Source organism: Schistocerca nitens, chromosome 5, assembly GCF_023898315.1.
Source record: "Schistocerca nitens isolate TAMUIC-IGC-003100 chromosome 5, iqSchNite1.1, whole genome shotgun sequence".
NCBI classification, from domain to species: Eukaryota; Metazoa; Arthropoda; class Insecta; order Orthoptera; family Acrididae; genus Schistocerca; species Schistocerca nitens.
Window position 1 is genome coordinate 546424255 of NC_064618.1, and position 18083 is coordinate 546442337.

General features: G+C 38.3%; 1 long non-coding RNA gene across 1 annotated transcript in view; it reads right to left on the reverse strand.

Moving 5' to 3' along the window:
- Positions 1–9137: 9137 nt before the first annotated feature.
- LOC126260955 (uncharacterized) overlaps positions 9138–18083 on the reverse strand; it is a 30548-nt gene continuing 21602 nt past the window's right edge. Inside the window, exon 3 of the long non-coding RNA XR_007546673.1 lies at positions 9138–9395. This is a non-coding gene — a long non-coding RNA (uncharacterized LOC126260955). The remainder of the gene's footprint in view (positions 9396–18083) is intronic.

The window sequence follows — 18083 nt, forward strand, 5'->3', positions numbered from 1 at the left end:
AATTCAAAAGGAAACAAATCAAGCGAGGAGCGTAAAATGACATAATTAGTCATTTCCATGAAACTGGTGACATACAGAATACGTTAGCTCAGCCGATGTGTTGCTTGAGCAGGCTAGCACTGTGGAGGGTCGTGCTGGCTACCAACGTGTTTATTGGAAGCAAAAATACCTAGTGCAGACCAATGAATTCTATTCACATTTCTTTGACGATGGTTTGTGCCTAAGCACACTTATGAAAAACATCCTGATGCACCGACGCAGACCATGTATCGCAAATAAAAAGCAGGGGAAGTTATTTGGGTAGCTCGTTTCCTCAGTAACTGTTATAACTATATTTATTTTTCTGCCTTAAGCGAACTGCAGCCTGAAAAACTCATTCACTGGAAGTGATACCCTTTTTAATCATCACCAGATACTATGAACATTATAAGTAAATAACACTCATTTTAATATCAAATAACCGCTACGGTCGCAGGTTCGAATCCTGCCTTGGGCATGGATGTGTGTGATGTCCTTAGATTAGTTAGGTTTAATTAGTTCTAAGTTCTAGGCGACTGATGACCTCAGAAGTTAAGTCGCATAGTGCTCAGAACCATTTGAACCATTTTTGAATATCAAATACCCGAAAATAGTTTTTCTTAACAATACCTTCATTGCTACCACCTCTAACATACAGCAACATAAATGAAAAGTCAACATAACATTGATTACAAAACACAAATATCGAGAAAGAAATTTTATAAGCAGTAAATAATATATAATTTTTAAACAGAAAAGCAAACAGTGCAAGGAATTTTTTTACAATGACCGAAGAATAAGACTCAAAAGCCATGAAGAAAATTAAACAAGAGGATGACTGCAATACAAGCTCCACCCTGGCTTCTGATAATGCGAAAGGAGAAACAGATATGATGAGAATGTGAAACAGGGAGCAAAATTTGGTGAGATAATGTCTCGAATTTTGCCATTCTTAAGAAAAACGGTCAATCATTCTATAAATACTGAAGGGACAGCAAGTATTGCCAGCTCATAATGATTACAAGGCAACATGAGTTAGAGAGAAACACAAGTAAGAAGAAGAGGTTATCCTAGGCGAGTGCATAACGGAATTTCTATGCAGAATGTTGCAGTTAGCGCACTTTGCGGATAGTTTACTTCCTGGATGTTTCACACTAACGATGCCTCCAAGCTATCACAACATTCATATCCAAGCGTTAAAACAAATTCCTGTGTTAAATATTACGGTACTTGCGGCAAAATCTTCACCTTGGACGTATCCCTTGGGCCCGGGTTCGATTCCCGGCGGGGTCGGACATTTTCTCCGCTCAGGGACTTGGTGTTGCGTTGTCCTAATCATCAGAATTTCATCCCCATCGACGTGCAAGTCGTTGAAGTGGCGTCAAATCGAAAGACTTGCACCAAGCGAATAGTCTACCCGACGGGAGGCCCTAGTCATACCTTGGACGTTACTGGAAAGTCTTACAAGGCAACCTCCCCATCGCACCCCCCTCAGATTTAGTTATAAGTTGCTACAGTGGATAGGCCTTGAAAAACTGAACACAGATCAATCGAGAAAACAGGAAGAAATTGTGTGGAACTATGAAAAAAATAAGCAAAATATACAAACTGAGTAGTCCATGCGCAAGATGGGCAACATCAAGGAAACATGAGCTCAGGAGCGCCGTGGTCCCATGGTTAGCGTGAGCAGCTGCGGAACTATTCTGATCAGACGAAGCGCCATCTGTCGGATATTTTGTGAACTTCTGTATTTTTTTTTTTTTTTGGTTCTAATAAAGCCCCATGTCATTCCAAGCTTGTGTGTCAATTTGTACCTCTCTATCTACATTATTCCGTGATTTATTCCGTTTTCAAATTTATACTGACTTTTTGACCACCCGGTATATACGTGGTGTCTGCTCTTTTGGTCACGTCCAAAACAAGCCGTTGGACACTATAGACCGGCAGCACACCCGTGGATATTTTGATTATCAAATACTCCGGGAGAAACTCAAGAATCAGAAGACCACATTTTGATCTTGTGACAACTATGAATGAAGACACAAAGGAATTAAAGACATCAGCTACCTGTGTTTTTATTTATTTTAGTTAAATCAATGGGGAAAGATAAAATTTTGAACCAGTCGCGATTCGAACCTGGACCTCCTGATTACTAAGCAGATGTGCTGGTCACTGCGCCATCTGGATACAGTGATCATTGCAACTGCAAGCAACTACTATGAGGAGTATTTCCAGTTTGAAATCGACCCTCCATAGGTAACCAACGCCGAATATATGTCGTTGAAGATCTCTTTGTCTCGTTTTAGATGCTTACTTTGATAATTCGAGGTCACAGTGGAATGCGTCCACCATGTGACATAAATGTCATTGCACTCCCTGGTGCAGTCTGACTACGAGATGCAATTGTAAAAAATCATTGGAAAAAAATTGCATATAGACATGCCTTGAGTAGGGCCATTTAGCAGGTTCTGACTCACTTTTTTAAAAGAAAATGAATGAGCAATTTTCACTCACTCGTTTTACTTACAGTTACCCAGAACCTACTGAATTATCCTATTATCATCTAAATTTCACATCTGACTCAATTATTTTCATCAAAAACGTATATTTTATTAAAAATACATAGAAAATTAAGAGCAAGATTATTTTTCTGATTACATTCACTTACTATAAAAATATATTTTTCATAAAAAAGGTGACCATAAGAAAATAAAAATCAAATTTAAAGAAATAGGGGAAACAACTATTCACCTAAAATTTTCCCTAATTCTTTATACATTAGCAGCCATAAGATTTTTATTAACAGTTGTTTATAAATGTTTGTGAGACAAGGCTTGTTTACAATTGTACTGCATCCACATGAATTTTTTTTTTTTTTTTTGGTATTTCTTGTCACATTCTTTATTTATATTATGATACCTCCTGTTCGATACTTATCTTTATAATATTCATATTTATCCATACACTGACTACATGTCTTTAAATATTATAAAATTTAATAGGAAAAATAATATTTTCAAACCAGAAATTCCATCTCATGAAATTGTTTATCATTATTTTTAAGGTTCTTCATTCCTTTATACCACAATTTAAAATTCTATTTTTCAAAGAAATGAAGATCTAAGTTGCTTATTATTTTTAATAGCTATTAGGTAAAATAATTTTAAATTCAGTATCAAGTGCCAAACATATTTTCTCTCCATATCTGCTACATCAATATTCACAGTCATTTTTGATATTACATTTTTCCCAAACTAGTTTTGCATGTTTATTATCTTTGTCACTTATATAACAGTCATTCAGTTTACTATATAATATTTCCTTTGTTGATAATTGTGTCTCTTCCAATTTCTTACAAGAATTCATGTAATCATGTGAATAAATATCTTTTCTGATCACTAGATTGAATAATTCTTCTGTGAAATTTTTTTTATTGATTTTCATTTGTTCTCTCTTCAGATGTTTTGAAAGTTTTCAAGTGAAGGAGCCATAAATTTAAATGTATCGATAAATCTCATCTTTGTCTTGTTACCAAAACTGATGTATCTATCTTCTTCATGAGGTATTAAATCTATTTTTTTTTATCATAACCAAGTTCTTTTAGGAACAGATGTGAATCATATCCTGAGAGATTATGTACATAAATTAGTACAAAACCTTAGCTGTGTCAGTTTCAGATTACAATTATTAGAAAATGGATTTATAAATTTTCCAGTCAAAAGATCATGATGATGAACCTCTATATTTTTCTATGAATAATGACATTTGTACTGTGTACAAATATTTGATGTTGCATATCTTGATTGTTCTTGAATCACCAATAGTTTTATTTCTTCAATTTCAGAATAAATTATTCCAATATCTGCTACTTCTTGTTTTATATGTTCAATAAATTTTTATGACAGATTGATCCCGTGTATACAACAGGATCTTTGTAATGTCCATTAATGTACTTGATATAATAACATAAACCACTTGGTTCATGTTTTTGATATTTCATTTTACATTAATTTTCTGTATTTGGTTGACAGTTATCCATCATCAGTGGTGTTCTTTCAGAAGCTGCATAAATAACAAATGGAACTTTTTGTATATGTTGATTATTTTTAAAATGTACAGTCTTTATACATCTCTCCTTTTCCACTACCTCCCCCTCGCCCACTGGTTTTTATGGCAGTATTTTCATTGTATCCGTCTGTGACTCAGCATCTCCGGTATATGTTGAATAGCAATTATCCTTTTCATAATATTGTTACATTCCATGCTGGATTTTCCATTTTTTGATTTTGTCTGATGGCTTTCCTTCCATCCTCAAACTCAAGTGCCATTTTCCTTTGTTACTATTTTCTAATTCATTACTATACTCAATGTCCATCCTTCTTTCTTTTCCTTCCTATCTTTCTCTTGTCACCTTACAAATTGCATTGCATATTCTACTTATGAGCCACACTGTATCAACTGTCTTGGATGCCCAAAACAGACGGCTACAAAACCACACTGATTGTACGTGCAGCTTCTTATGTCCCACATTACTCCCACTGATATAATTAATCCTACACATTCAAATTGAGCACTCTCCCTTTGTCACTTTTCTGTATTTTCATGTGTTATTTCCTGTACCTTTCCTGTGCCAAACAGTCTTGTATCTGATCCTACCAAGCCCTTCCCATCCTGCACTTCTCCTTTCTATTCCAATTCACACCTAGTAACTTCAGTCACATCTGCCATCTCCTTTCTTCACACTTATCTGCCCACAAACCTGCAGTCAACCACAAAAATTCTTTATTTATATTTTTTCTTTGATCTCAATGTTATGCCAATTTCAGTTGGTTTTCACATTTCACTATTGATGTACTTCCTCAGATTTCATCTGGTTTCCCCTTATTTCAGTCACTTAAGTCTTTCATGATCTATTTGGGTGTATTTTTGAGAATCTTTTCGGATGTAATTCTATGTTATTTACGCATTTTTTCACCTTTTTCCCACCACCATGGATCCTTGCTCCTTCCATCTGTGTCAGTACAGAGAAGTTTCCACATCCCTAGCGAGAACCCCGTCCCACTTACTGTTCCTGCATTATTGCTTGGCTCATGGAATCCACCCCCCCCCCCTCCCCAAATGGCCTTACCATCAAATTACACATCTCTAATTGCTACTCTCTCTCCATGATGACCTCCATCATAGTCATGCAAATTAATGAAGTCCAAACCCCCTTGTAATACCTTCTCTCCATCTGTAAAATTCTCCTGCTATGCAAGCCCGAATTCCTGGATCCCATAGCACACATTGAAACTCCTTCCCTTCAAGAACTAGAGCAACATGCACAATTCCATCTAAAAAAACTGTCCACCCCACTCACCTACTACTCCCACCCTAGACTACCACTGTCCACCACCTCTATGAAAACCTCAAAATCTCTTGCATGGCCCCTCATAGCTGACAAACGCTGTCTCATAGACCTACTACATTTACCCTATCTTCCAGAACTTCCTCCCATCACCACACAGAATCCAGAATCTAAACGGACAGTCATGAAAATTTCCTCCAATACCCTTATCCCTGCAGAAATATCATTCCTTCCCAAAGGCCTCTCCTTTTGTCTGACTCCCAAATTCAATCATGCAGGACTTGTTAAAGACCTTCTCTCCTTCTCCTGGTCCCTAGAGTGGAAACACTTTTTCGCCACCAGCCTTAGCAAGCAGACTCAACCAAAGACCAATGTTGAACCCTACTTGACTCATTTTACGCCCCAGCCAACTGTGACCCAACCCCACTGCCCCATGTTCCTTTACCACACAGTGCCCTGCTCATCGTTATTGCTGCCACCTCCCTTTACACTAACATCTGTAATGCCCATAACCTTACACCTATTGAACACTACCTTTCCCAATGCCAATAACCTCCTCCCTAGTTGCCATGACCGACTATACCCCACCCACAATTACTTCCCTTTTGGGGGCATTACCTACATACAGATCTGGGGTATGGTTATGGGCACTTGCATGGCACCATCCTATGCCAACCCAAACACTTCATCTGGTTAGGATTCACTGATGACATCTTTGTGATCTGGATTGAGGGTAAGGATATATCCTATACACATTCCTCCAGAACTTCTCCCCAATTTGCTTCACCTGGCCCTACTCAATACAACAAGCCACCATCCTTGATATTAACCTCCACTTCAAAGATGGCTGCGTAAGTACTTCTGTCCGTGTATGGTTTAGCAACTGCTCCTCAAATGTCACTACACACGTGTCCATTCACACTGTCATGAATTACCAAAGCCACGTAGGCTGTACTCTCTAGCAGCTAGTAGACTGCTATCTGCTGTGGTGACAGCATCAATGTGTATGCAGCTGTTGGACACATGTTACATTTAGTAAATAGTGGGACAATAATAATGTATGTGATAGTAGTTATATATCTCCTTGTTCTACAGACAAATAAAGAGACTAATATTGAAGAGAAGTATACCATTTATGCACATGTGCTACACATTCAGCAAATATAATGTTTTCTCAACAATACTGTACAGTACATGACCACCACATTCAATACACATGCAGTGCCTTCATAGAATTCTTGTACACTCTAGCAAGCACACCAGACACTGCATGAAGCTCAACAGATGGTACAATTATCCCAGTGAGAAGCTTTCCTTGTCAGGAACTGGTGTCATGTACACAAAGCCACTGAACTGCTCCTCCTCCACCCCCCCCCCCCCCCCTTCCCACATATCCAGACCTCATCACTGAAAAATAAATAAAGTTCTGGAGAACTTATTTGAGGATGCCCTTGTATCTAACTCTGTTCAAATGTGGTTCCAGGAGATATGGTCCAATCTCATGATTGCCAATAACACAGCCCTTACATTCACTGCATAACACAGCCCTTACATTCACTGCAAATCATTATTGGTGATGGTGTTGAAGTGAGGTGCAAGGATTGTGACATGCCCAGATGTGATTGTTCTGACCGTTGAAGAACCCATCTCTGGTGAACCCTGCTTCATCTGTTGTTTAGAAAATTGCACTCAATCTAATGGTGGTGAATAACCCATTGACAAAACTGAACTCTGGAGAAATCTTCCACATAAAAACTGGTGATGACAGGGTTGTAATGGAAGACATGAGGCTCACTACTTAGAGACATAGCCATAGTATGAGCTTGTTGATGGCTTTTCTTCCAGATGTACAAGTACCTCCTACTCCACATCAACTGTTCACGAACTATGTCAGAGGTCCACATGATGTACTCGACCTAAGGCATCTGTCTCCCCTATTTGGCGGTGAATGTTTTGAAACATTCGAGGCTGTGGTTGGCATCTGTTTGGATACTGAACATGGTACAGGAGTTGGCTTTATGTGCTGTCCCATTGGCTGTGCCATACATGATATACATGTTTCACTTTTCTACAAATGTGTACTGTTACATTTTGGAAAATACTGTATGTATCACAAACACTGCAGTTAATTTCAATTATGTCAGTTCACAGCAGAAGTACAATGAAAACAAATTCTTGTCTCAGTACACATGAATGAAAAGCGGATGTAAGCACACAACAACTGATACCCAACGCCTTAATGGCATGACACGAGTAATGTGTGCGTTGGGGTGGGACACTACGAATAGTGTGTGGACATACAAGGTGAGAATGTGGGTCTTGCGGGAGGTGTGCGTGAGATATTCCCTGCAGTCATGCTATCCTCTGTGTCCTCGGTGGCTCAGATGGATAGAGCATCTGCCATGTAAGCAGGAGATCCCGAGTTCGAGTCCCGGTTGGGGCACACATTTTCACCTGTCCCCGTTGATATACATCAATGCCCATCAGCAGCTGAAGGTATTAATATAATTCTAATTTACGCCTATCAGCGCATGTCTTCTTTGGAATTGGAATTGTTTCATTATTACTATAGGCTGAGGGTATTTTGCCTGTCCTGTATGTCTTGCACACCAGACAAACTAATTTTGTCGTGGCAGGCTCTCCCTCTCAAGGATCACAATAATTCTGAAGGAATGTCATCTACTTCAGGGTGCTTGTTTCCACCTGTCTTTCAGTGCTGTGTCAAATTCTTCCAACAGTAGCATATCTCCCCCTCATCTTTATTTACCTCCTTCATCCTTCAAGATCTTTTCCTTGGGTTCCTCATACTGTACCTATAATAAAGTAATGCTACCTTATAGCAATTTAGATGCATCTGTTAAACTTCAGTGACTTCTAGATCATGTCCTGTTATACGGGGAACATCAGAAGAAACACTTTTAGATGTTTCAGTGTCCTGTATTGATGTGTGAAATTCATTTTTTTTACTGAATGAGCTTATTTTTAATGAGATATGAAAATGTATTATGACTGTCAATGTTTGTGCTCTCCAAGAGTGCTCAGTTACCTGTGGGATACAACATGGATCAAAATAGGATTAATTTTTCCAGGTTTTTGCCATCAATCTGAACATACATACTGCTCATGATGCAATGTTATCAGTAAAAGCAACAAGAAATTAAGCTATCCAACAACTTACAACTCAGCTCACAATAAATCAGCTCATAATAAACAACAAGAAAACAGAATCAGTAGGTTTCCCAGTTGTCAGAATAACATGTTACATTGTTCAGAATTCACTTTCAACAACCAACATTGTAGATAAAAAAGCAACGAAGTTTTTGGTAATTGACACAGATTGAACTAAGTGTTACAAACATCCTGAATGTATCCACTCCAAACTGGATGCAAGATATCATCTTTTAAGGGCCCTAAAAGGATGCATAAAAGCACATTCACTTATGAGGACCTATTCTGCATATTTCAATATAATTCTAAAATATGACCTCAAAAATTCTGGAGTCGTTCCTCAGTAGGAGCCTTGGAATGTAATGGGTCTATTGTTGTTCAGGCATCATAGAGGTGGACTATGTAGGCTACAAGTTTTTGTGATCACCATTCCTTGGCTCTATTAACTGTTTGACTGGACCATGTCACTCTATCTTGAACATGCCAAGTCCATGCCAGGTGGAAATATCAAACACCAGTTACTACAAAATAAATTCATATGCTGCTTCTTTATTGCACATGTATTTTACCTCCATTATGTACATTCCTTGTTAGAGCTGACTCTAGCATATGACTTCAACATAGCTCACAATACATATTAGCCTTTGTCAATTAGCTCTGTATTTATTCTGTGAGTTTCCTTTGACAAGTGATGTCATGACAATTGTCTTGCATGGCAGGGTTCTGTGGTATGCAGAGTACTTCCAAGGTGGGATGGTGTTTTCATGGAATATTTGTCCCAATGAGCAGGTGTCTTCATGAGCAGGAATCCAGATGACCATCGCCCCTGCCTTACAGATACACTGCGTTCACTTCTGTTTTCCTGACATAGATAAAGGAAACAAAATTTATCACACAATATGCAGCCCAAAACAAATACTTACTTACCAAAATAACAAGAATTCTTGCTCAAGATCATGACTGTCCTTCCTCAGATAAGGAAATAGAAAAAATAATATATGTTTCGTTGAAGTGATACATTACCCCTCAGCCTTCAATATTCAAATAAGATCAATTTGACTTAAACCAAAAAATTTATGTTGTCTATCAACCAATATTATATTACAGCAATTAGCATTATTACAAGGAACAAAAGTAGGCAATAACATAAATTACTGATTAAACCACTACCAGTTATACCATTACAGTTTATGCATGTTATGGACACACTGATTCATCACAAGCTTGGATTACATTGGCCCTTTGCAGGTAACTTGGGCTCCCGTTTGGAAAGAGCTTTAAATTTTTCCATGAAAATTACATCATTAGCATAGAGTAAACAAGGCAGTATGCATTCATAATGTGTAAATAATGATAAAAACATGTAATTTTCATGTAGTAATATTTTGTTGGAAGCACTGGACCCAGTGTTGATCACAAATATCTCAACGACAGTTACATTCCAGTAACTTCTGCCAGGAGTGCTCATGTCAATTAAGTTAAACATGAAGTTAGTACAGTTTTGAATTCTGTCAGTATTAGGCAATTAGGTGAGAAAATGTTGTCTGTTTGAAATACAATTCAGGCAGTATATTTAATGCTTGTGCAAAGTGTTGCACATTTTGGCAAAATATGAAGTAACCCCAAAATGAAGATGAAGTGGCAATTCTGTAAGTTTCTCTAGTATGTAAGATGATGTCCACCAACGTGAAATGTTGAAAGATAAATTAGCAGTTGTGTAATACACTGCAGCCAGATATGACAAAGAAGCATATCCCACAACTATGACTGTGGTGAGTGATGAGTGTGCTAAAGTGAAAAAGGGAAAAGTCAAAAAGACAAGGTCCTCCTACAAATGACCTGAACAAAAGTTAATTGCTTTTTCCTTGGAAGGATTTGATAATAATCATCAGTCCACCAAGACTAACCAAACATAACTATTTTCAGGTACCGGTACCAGAGCTTCAGTTATTTGTGTAAATAAGGCTCATATGCAATTTATGATAAATCTCTTCATAACATATAACTTGAAAATGAATTAGTCAATTGCTGAAATATTGTACACTTGTATACTTTCTGCATTACTTTTTGAATAAAGTTCAATATTTCATTCTCTTGCCTTCAAAATTGAATGTTTTATTTCTCCGCCATGGTACTGTAAGTCTACTGTAGAGATATTCATTGCCCTTTTTCTGTCCAAACAATATATTACCACGTTTTAGATGAAGAAATGATCATATGGGTGAAAGTAGGCACAAGTGCAGATAATGTTGGGCCACTTTTGTTATTTGGTATCAGAGCAACAGGTGTGACATATACACCATGTGATCAAAAGTATCTGGACACCCAAAAAACCATACATTTTTCATATTGGGTGCATTGTGCTGTCACCTACTACCAGGTACTCAATATCAGCAACCTCAGTAGTCATTAGACATCATGAGACAGGATGATGGGGTGCTCTGCTGTACTCACGGACTTCGAATGTGGGCAGGTGATTGGGTGTCCCTAGGTCCACTGTTTCCAATGTGATAGTGAAGTGGAAACGTTAAGAGACATGTACAGCACAAAAGTGTACAGGCTGACCTCGTCTGTTGATTGACCGAGACTGCCGACAGTTGAAGGGGTTGTAATGTGTAATAGGCAGACATCTATCCAGATCATCACACAGGAATTCCAAACTGCATGAGGATCCACTGCAAGTACTATGACAGTTAGGCGGAAAGTGAGAAAACTTGGATTTCGTGGTTGAGTGGCTGCTCATAAGTTACACATCAAGTCGATAAATGCCAAACAACACCTCGCTTGGTGTAAAGAGCATAAACATTGGATGACTGAACAGTATAGAAACATTGTGTGGAGTGATGAATCACAATACACAATGTGGCGATGTGATGGCAAGGTGTGAGTATGGGAATGCCCTGTGAACATAATCTATCAGTGTGTGTAGAGCCAACAGCAAAATTCGGAGGTGGTCGTGTTGTGGTGTGGTCGTATTTTTCATGGAGGGGGCTTGCACCCCTTGTTGTTTTGCATGGCACTATCACAGCACAGGCCTACATTGATGTTTTAAGCACCTTCTTGCTTTCCACTGTTGAAGAGCAGTTTGGGGATGGTGATTGCATCTTTCAACACAATCAAGCACCTGTTCATAATGCACGGCCTGTGGCAAAGTGGTTGCACAACAATAACATCACTGTAATGGACTGGACTGCACAGAGTCCTGACCTGAATCCTATAGTACACCTTTGGGATGTTTTGGAACACCGATTTCATGCCAGGCCTCACTGACTGACATCACTACCTCTCCTCAGTGCAGCACTCAGTGAAGAATGGGCTGCTATTCCCTAAGAAATCTTCTAGCACCTGATTGAATGTGTGCTTGTGAGAGTGGAAGCTGTCATCAAGGCAAAGGGTGGGCCAACACCATATTGAATTCCAGCATTAATGATAGAGGGCCCCATGAACTTGTAAGTCATTTTCAGCCAGTTGTCAGGATACATTTGATCACATAGTGCGGTTTGGTTAGTATCATTTTTAGTTGATGGCATAAGTCTTTGAGAATACAAAGAAAATGCTTTTGAAGTTTTCCCTCTGTCACTATTCTTTTTTTTATCACATATAAAAAGACAGGCAAAAACTGGGGCAAAAAACCCCAGTTTACAGCATATTTAAAATAATAGAACTGGTAATGATAGTCATATGAGGAAATATTGTAACATATGGAATCACAATATAAAATTAGAAGGAAACATGTATGTCATATCAGATAATATAATTTTATGTCAGAAAGGTACTCGCTACCTATCTATACTAATCATAACAGAAAATCTGTAGCATCTGTCTGTTTGAATATGGTAATCTCTGAATACACTAGATGAATTTTTGTGGAGTTTTCAGAGTTAACTTGAGCATAGCTCAGGGCAACACATAGTCACTATGTCATTGAAAACACATACAAAAATGATATTGTATTTAAAGTTTTATCTAAAATTGTCTGCTCAGCTCAATACTTTGGATATTTTAATCATCATGGTGTAGAGAACTAATAAAGGGTGGTGCTAGTTTTGTAGTACACCAAAGAACCAATAGAGGGCAGTATTTGTTTTTTTAACTTAGTGACAGATGTATTTTCAGAAATTTAAGTCAGTGACAGAATTCAGATCTACACTCTTAATTTTATGAACACAAAGTAATACGGCATTCATTTGGCTAGGATATATGAATTTACTGATTTTGCTTTGTGCATTAAAAACATAACAACATTGCTTTTCATCTTTCAATAGATGTTATTTATATTCTTTGCTAGATAAAACCAATTTATTAAGTTTGCTTTGTGACTTGGGTGCCTACTTATTACATTTTGATTTTGTTTTGTGTATCAATAAAAACATGAAAAAAATGCTTGAGTCTTTATGAATACACCAAAATGGATACAAGACTGAGGACTATGCGGTCTCAAGAATCCAATGCAGATTGTGGAGTGAGAGACTTGCTGCAGCTTTAGAACATCAGGCTTTAATTCACTCTTTGGAAACTCCTTCTGAAAGTGAGACGTGAAGTAACTCTGATCAAGAATGTCACGTATTATCTTGCCCCTCAGAATCCTTCATTCATAACCACTTACAGTTACTTCTTTCCCACAAAACATCATAGAAGTGGAACTTCTAATGAAAAGTGACAGAAACAAGTGAGTTTTATTTCCCAAATCTTGCTTATTTGCAGCAAATTATCATTCTGATTTAAATACTTATAATTCCCTATGAGCTTATGTTATGCCATGACCATAAACAAAGCACAAGGACAGGCACTGCTTGCTGTGGGCATAGACGTTAGCGTGAGCTGCTTTTTGATTGTCCTGCTCTTCATGGCTCTCTCTCATGTTAGTAAAGCTCTTCATTATTATTGCCAATTATATTATTTCAAAAGTTGTAAACAAATAAAGATTTTTAAGTAAAAAATAAATTCCATATGTACAGAATCTCAGACACAGCTATAAATAAATACTTGGCCAGCACCATAGTATGGGAGTGAAACTGCTCAAAAAGCTACCAGATGAATTTAAATGTATGTTAAACATAAATGCATTTGAAAGATTTATGAGAGAATATTTACTTTGCACCTGCTTCTATTCAGTAAGTGAATACACTGACTTTAGTACATGTTGTTGATAAAACCTCAGATGCCACTGAAAACAAAACATTTATTTAAAAACCCCAAAAGCATGATAAGACCAGAGGATTATTCAGTGAGCTCAACACTAAACTGAAGAGACTGCTTGATAAAGCCAATACATCACAAATATCTTGGTAGTTCAGGGAAAATTGTCAAAACATTTTTCAACAGGAAAAATGTAATTACTATTTACTGATGCTGTGTGACGCTGCCTAGATTTAGTTTGTAGCTCAATGAAAGATTCTCTCCAGAGTTGAAAGTACAAGCAGTACTAATAACTCCAAATGCTCCTCACTAATATGGTGCAACCAACCACCAGACAACATCACAGTTTCCTTTGCAAAGATGCATTTGAATAGTCTCCTCAGCATAGTATCAAGCTCACTGAGAATGCTTCAGAACCATTAAAGCACAATAAACATCACTACTGAACTGAACCAAAGAAGTTTCTATAGAGAAAAGTGACAACCTGTGGAAGTATGGTACTAAGTTGTACTAGAACAGTGCTTCACAACATACGTGCTCGCGGAGCAAGCTGTGAGCAGCAAGGCGCGAGCACGGAGCAGCGCAAGCACGCTACCCCCACTACCGGACTAGAACGGAGAGTGGGAAGAGTCACGTGGGGCACACAACAGCTGCCGCCAGTCAATGTAAATCTGCGGCCACCTGCAGGGATATCACTCACGAATTATTACTGCGACAAATGAAACAAATGAAGGAGAACGTACACATGCCACGTAATTTTATTAGCTTAGTGTATGCCTCTACCATCTGTAGACACTGAAACTAAAGAATTCCACGACAATCCTATATTTTCAACACTTTCTTCAACACTACTTAAAATATCACCTCCGGTTGTAGTGTTCTTCATGGCTACTACATCGAGGAGCTCCTCCTTCACCTGAAGATCTCTATTAACACCTCTAATAAATATGGCAAGCTGCGCTGTTCCAGTGATATCAACACTTTCGTCCAGAGCTAGAGAATACGCCATAAAATCTTTACAGATATTTGCAAGCTGGCTCTGGACGTCGTCTGCCATGTCCTGTATGCGACGCATAATGGTCATGTTAGATAATGGCACAATCCAAAACTGTTCAACTTGAGATGGACACAAATGTTCCGCTGCAACTACCAAACATTCTTTTATTAAATCGCCATCAGTTAAGGGGCGCAGGGATTTTGATAAAAGCAAAGCAATTTTGTAACCCACTCAGAGCTGCCTCAGCTGATTTTTCTTCATCATCCAGATCTTCTTCGGATAGCTTCCTTTTATGTTTAATAACTTCCTGTGCACGATCTGGTCAATCACATTTTCCACGTCCGTAGTCTTTCGCGTGGTATGACATATAATGTCGCTGCAAATAAAATTTCGTAAAAGAATTCAGTGTTTTGTGACATACTAAACATTTTGCAACACCATCTTTTTCAGTAAACAGATACAATTCCTCCCAATGGAGGTTGAACTGTGAAAACATGGTTGGGGTTACACAACGGCGACTTCACATGATTCTTAACCAGCGAAGTGACTTAAGAGCTGATCGTAGTACTTTAAACGTTACACAGTCGGCGCGAATTCAATAGGCACACTGCGGCCCTATTCAAACGTGCACGCGCATTTCCCCTCCCTCCCCTCCCTCGCTACTCCGCGACCTTGCAGCTGCTTGCGAGCTTGTGCCTGAGCAGACGCGAGTACTCGCGCTCAAAACCGGCCAGTTGTTAAGCCCTGTACTAGAACCACTGATGAATGATGTATGACATGGTGATACATGAACCATTTTACTGCATACAGTGAATTCACAGAGCTTCCACACTGTTATAATGTGAAGAACACACTGCTGGTCTCTATTTCTTTTCCTCTCAAAGATCCTCTCCATGGGATATCAGAGAGGTTTTGAAGTCTCAAAGCTCTTGATGTTCCCGTATACTGCCACAGACTAATCACAGTTAATAGACAATTGCTTGCAAAAGTTGTATACCTCAAGTCCTACAAAAGAATTTCACAAGTACGTACAGCAGAAGAGCTGATACTGTACAGCCGAGAAGGTGACCCCAAGCATCTTACACCACTTTTACAGAATGACATATACTGTATGCAGCACTGTATCAACTTGTTTGCTCATATGACCCCATTCCCAACAAATTTGAGTCATATGTTGCAGATAATCCTGTGTGATGGTTGCTCTCTAAAAAAGGTCCAGATCTCAGGAGAATGATGGCTTATATGAGCAGACAGTTAAATGTCGTATTTGTGGGCTAGTGTTGGACAGAGTTCTGGGAAGTCTACATAGGTATCATTGTCATCTAATGGGTAAGTCCTCTGGTGCAGCTCACAATGCATGCAGCTGGAAATGCAGACTGCTGTATCACATACCTGTGTGATGCGCACTTTCTTGTTGAGTATTTGGGTGATTTTTGGTTGGAGGATGATAAGGCCATTGACATACCTGACAATGTAGAAAACTACATCTCATAATCCAAATGAATCATGCCATGAAGAGAAATCTACTTCCTGGGTTGATGCATGCACCTGTTCAGAAAATTGCTTAGGCATTGTGTCAGTAGGATATGTATATCACCAGAGTCATGTATCCTGATAATGCAATGTTTAAGCTTATGATGAAGAAGGGGATCTTTCCATACAAATACTTGGGTTCAATTGAGAGACTACAGAAAACTACAATGCTCAAAATAACCACATTCACTGCCAAACTCACAGGTGCTGCCACAATGGATGAGGAGTAGAGGCACATGGTGAATGTTTGGCAGGAGTTCAACATCTCTCATTTAGAGGGATATGCTAACTATTCATGGAGACAGATGTGCACTTGTACACAAACATTTCTGAGAAATTTTACACCACTTTCATCAGATGCAGTATTAAAAAGACACATAAGAACATTAAACTCTTGAATGATATTGATAAGGTGCATTTTTCTGAACGTGGGATTTTAAGTGAGTTTGGCAGTGCATGCACAGGAATGCCAAGGCCAATGGGTGAGGAAGGGGTGCAGACCATCTGATGATTTAAGTTACTTCCTTTACTTGGATGTAAACAACCTCTATGGGTATGTCATACAACGAACTCTGCCATTTGGAGGGTTCTGATGGCTATCCAAAGAGAAAATCAGCAGAGTGGAAAAAAAAATCCATTGAGTGGCTATGGATGCTGGTGTGGTATACATCCAAGAGGCAGACATGGAATATCCCATCAATTTTATGATGCTCTGTCTAGAGTACCTAGTCTCACGAAATGGCTCAGTCCCCAGGCTGATGACAACACTGGGGAATAAGCAGAGGTACATTCTACACACTCTATAGTGTAGAATGTGCTTCCAGCAATGTCTCAGGTTGGGGATGCAATTTACTAGTATCATTCATGGAAACTCCTTCAAACAGCGACCTTGGCTGAAGTCATAAATTGATGTTAATAGTGAAAAGAGGGCTCTTCTGAAGTGTGATTTTGTAAAATATTTTTATCAATTAATGAATAATTCAGTTTTCAGAAAAACCATGGAGAACATTAGAAAATACCATAAATTCTTAGTTTAATATTGTGATGGGTGTTATGATGCTAGAGCTTACACTGCCAGGCCAACTTTTAAGTAAACTACAATATTCAATGAAGGGCTAGTTACTGTGAAGATAAATAAGATTTCACTGGAATTCATGATGCTTCTCTGTATTGGCATGTGTATTCTGGATCTTTCCAAACTCCACATGTACTGATTCCACTATGAGTTTTCTAAACCAAATTTCACTGGTCCCACATTACTTTATTTAGATGCAGACAGTTTAATCTACTGGGTAAAAGGCTGTGGTTCTTATAAAGTAATTAAGTACAATCCCAAGGAATTCAACATGTCTGGATATGTGGACAATAATCCTTATGGCATAGCGCGTTAGAACAAGAAGTTCATTGGCATGTACAAAGATGAGGCAAATGGCTTGCAGATTCTGGAGGCTCACGGGCTCAGTCCAAAAATGTATGCTTGCCTTATAGATGCAGGTGCTACCTGAAGGCAGGTAAGGATGTACATTGTGCCTATGGTCTCTTATGATTGAAGACTAGGAGTGCCTGTGCATTGGTGATGTATCCAAGCAGCATCCAAACTAACATTACAGTGTCTTTTGCTTTACTCTTTTTAGATCAACTACTTACTCACCACTTGTATTACAGCAATAAATATTATAATATGCTATATAATTAGTAAATAAGGACAAACATCACCTAAATATTACAGACTAAATTGTTTTACTTCTGCCAATGAATGCCCAAGCACTGATAGTATTAATCTCATAGTATTTAATCAGACTATACAGATATTATTCTTACATGTGCCACCTAGGTATCTAGTGAGACCACTGCTTAAACTAATCAGAGATTACAATTACA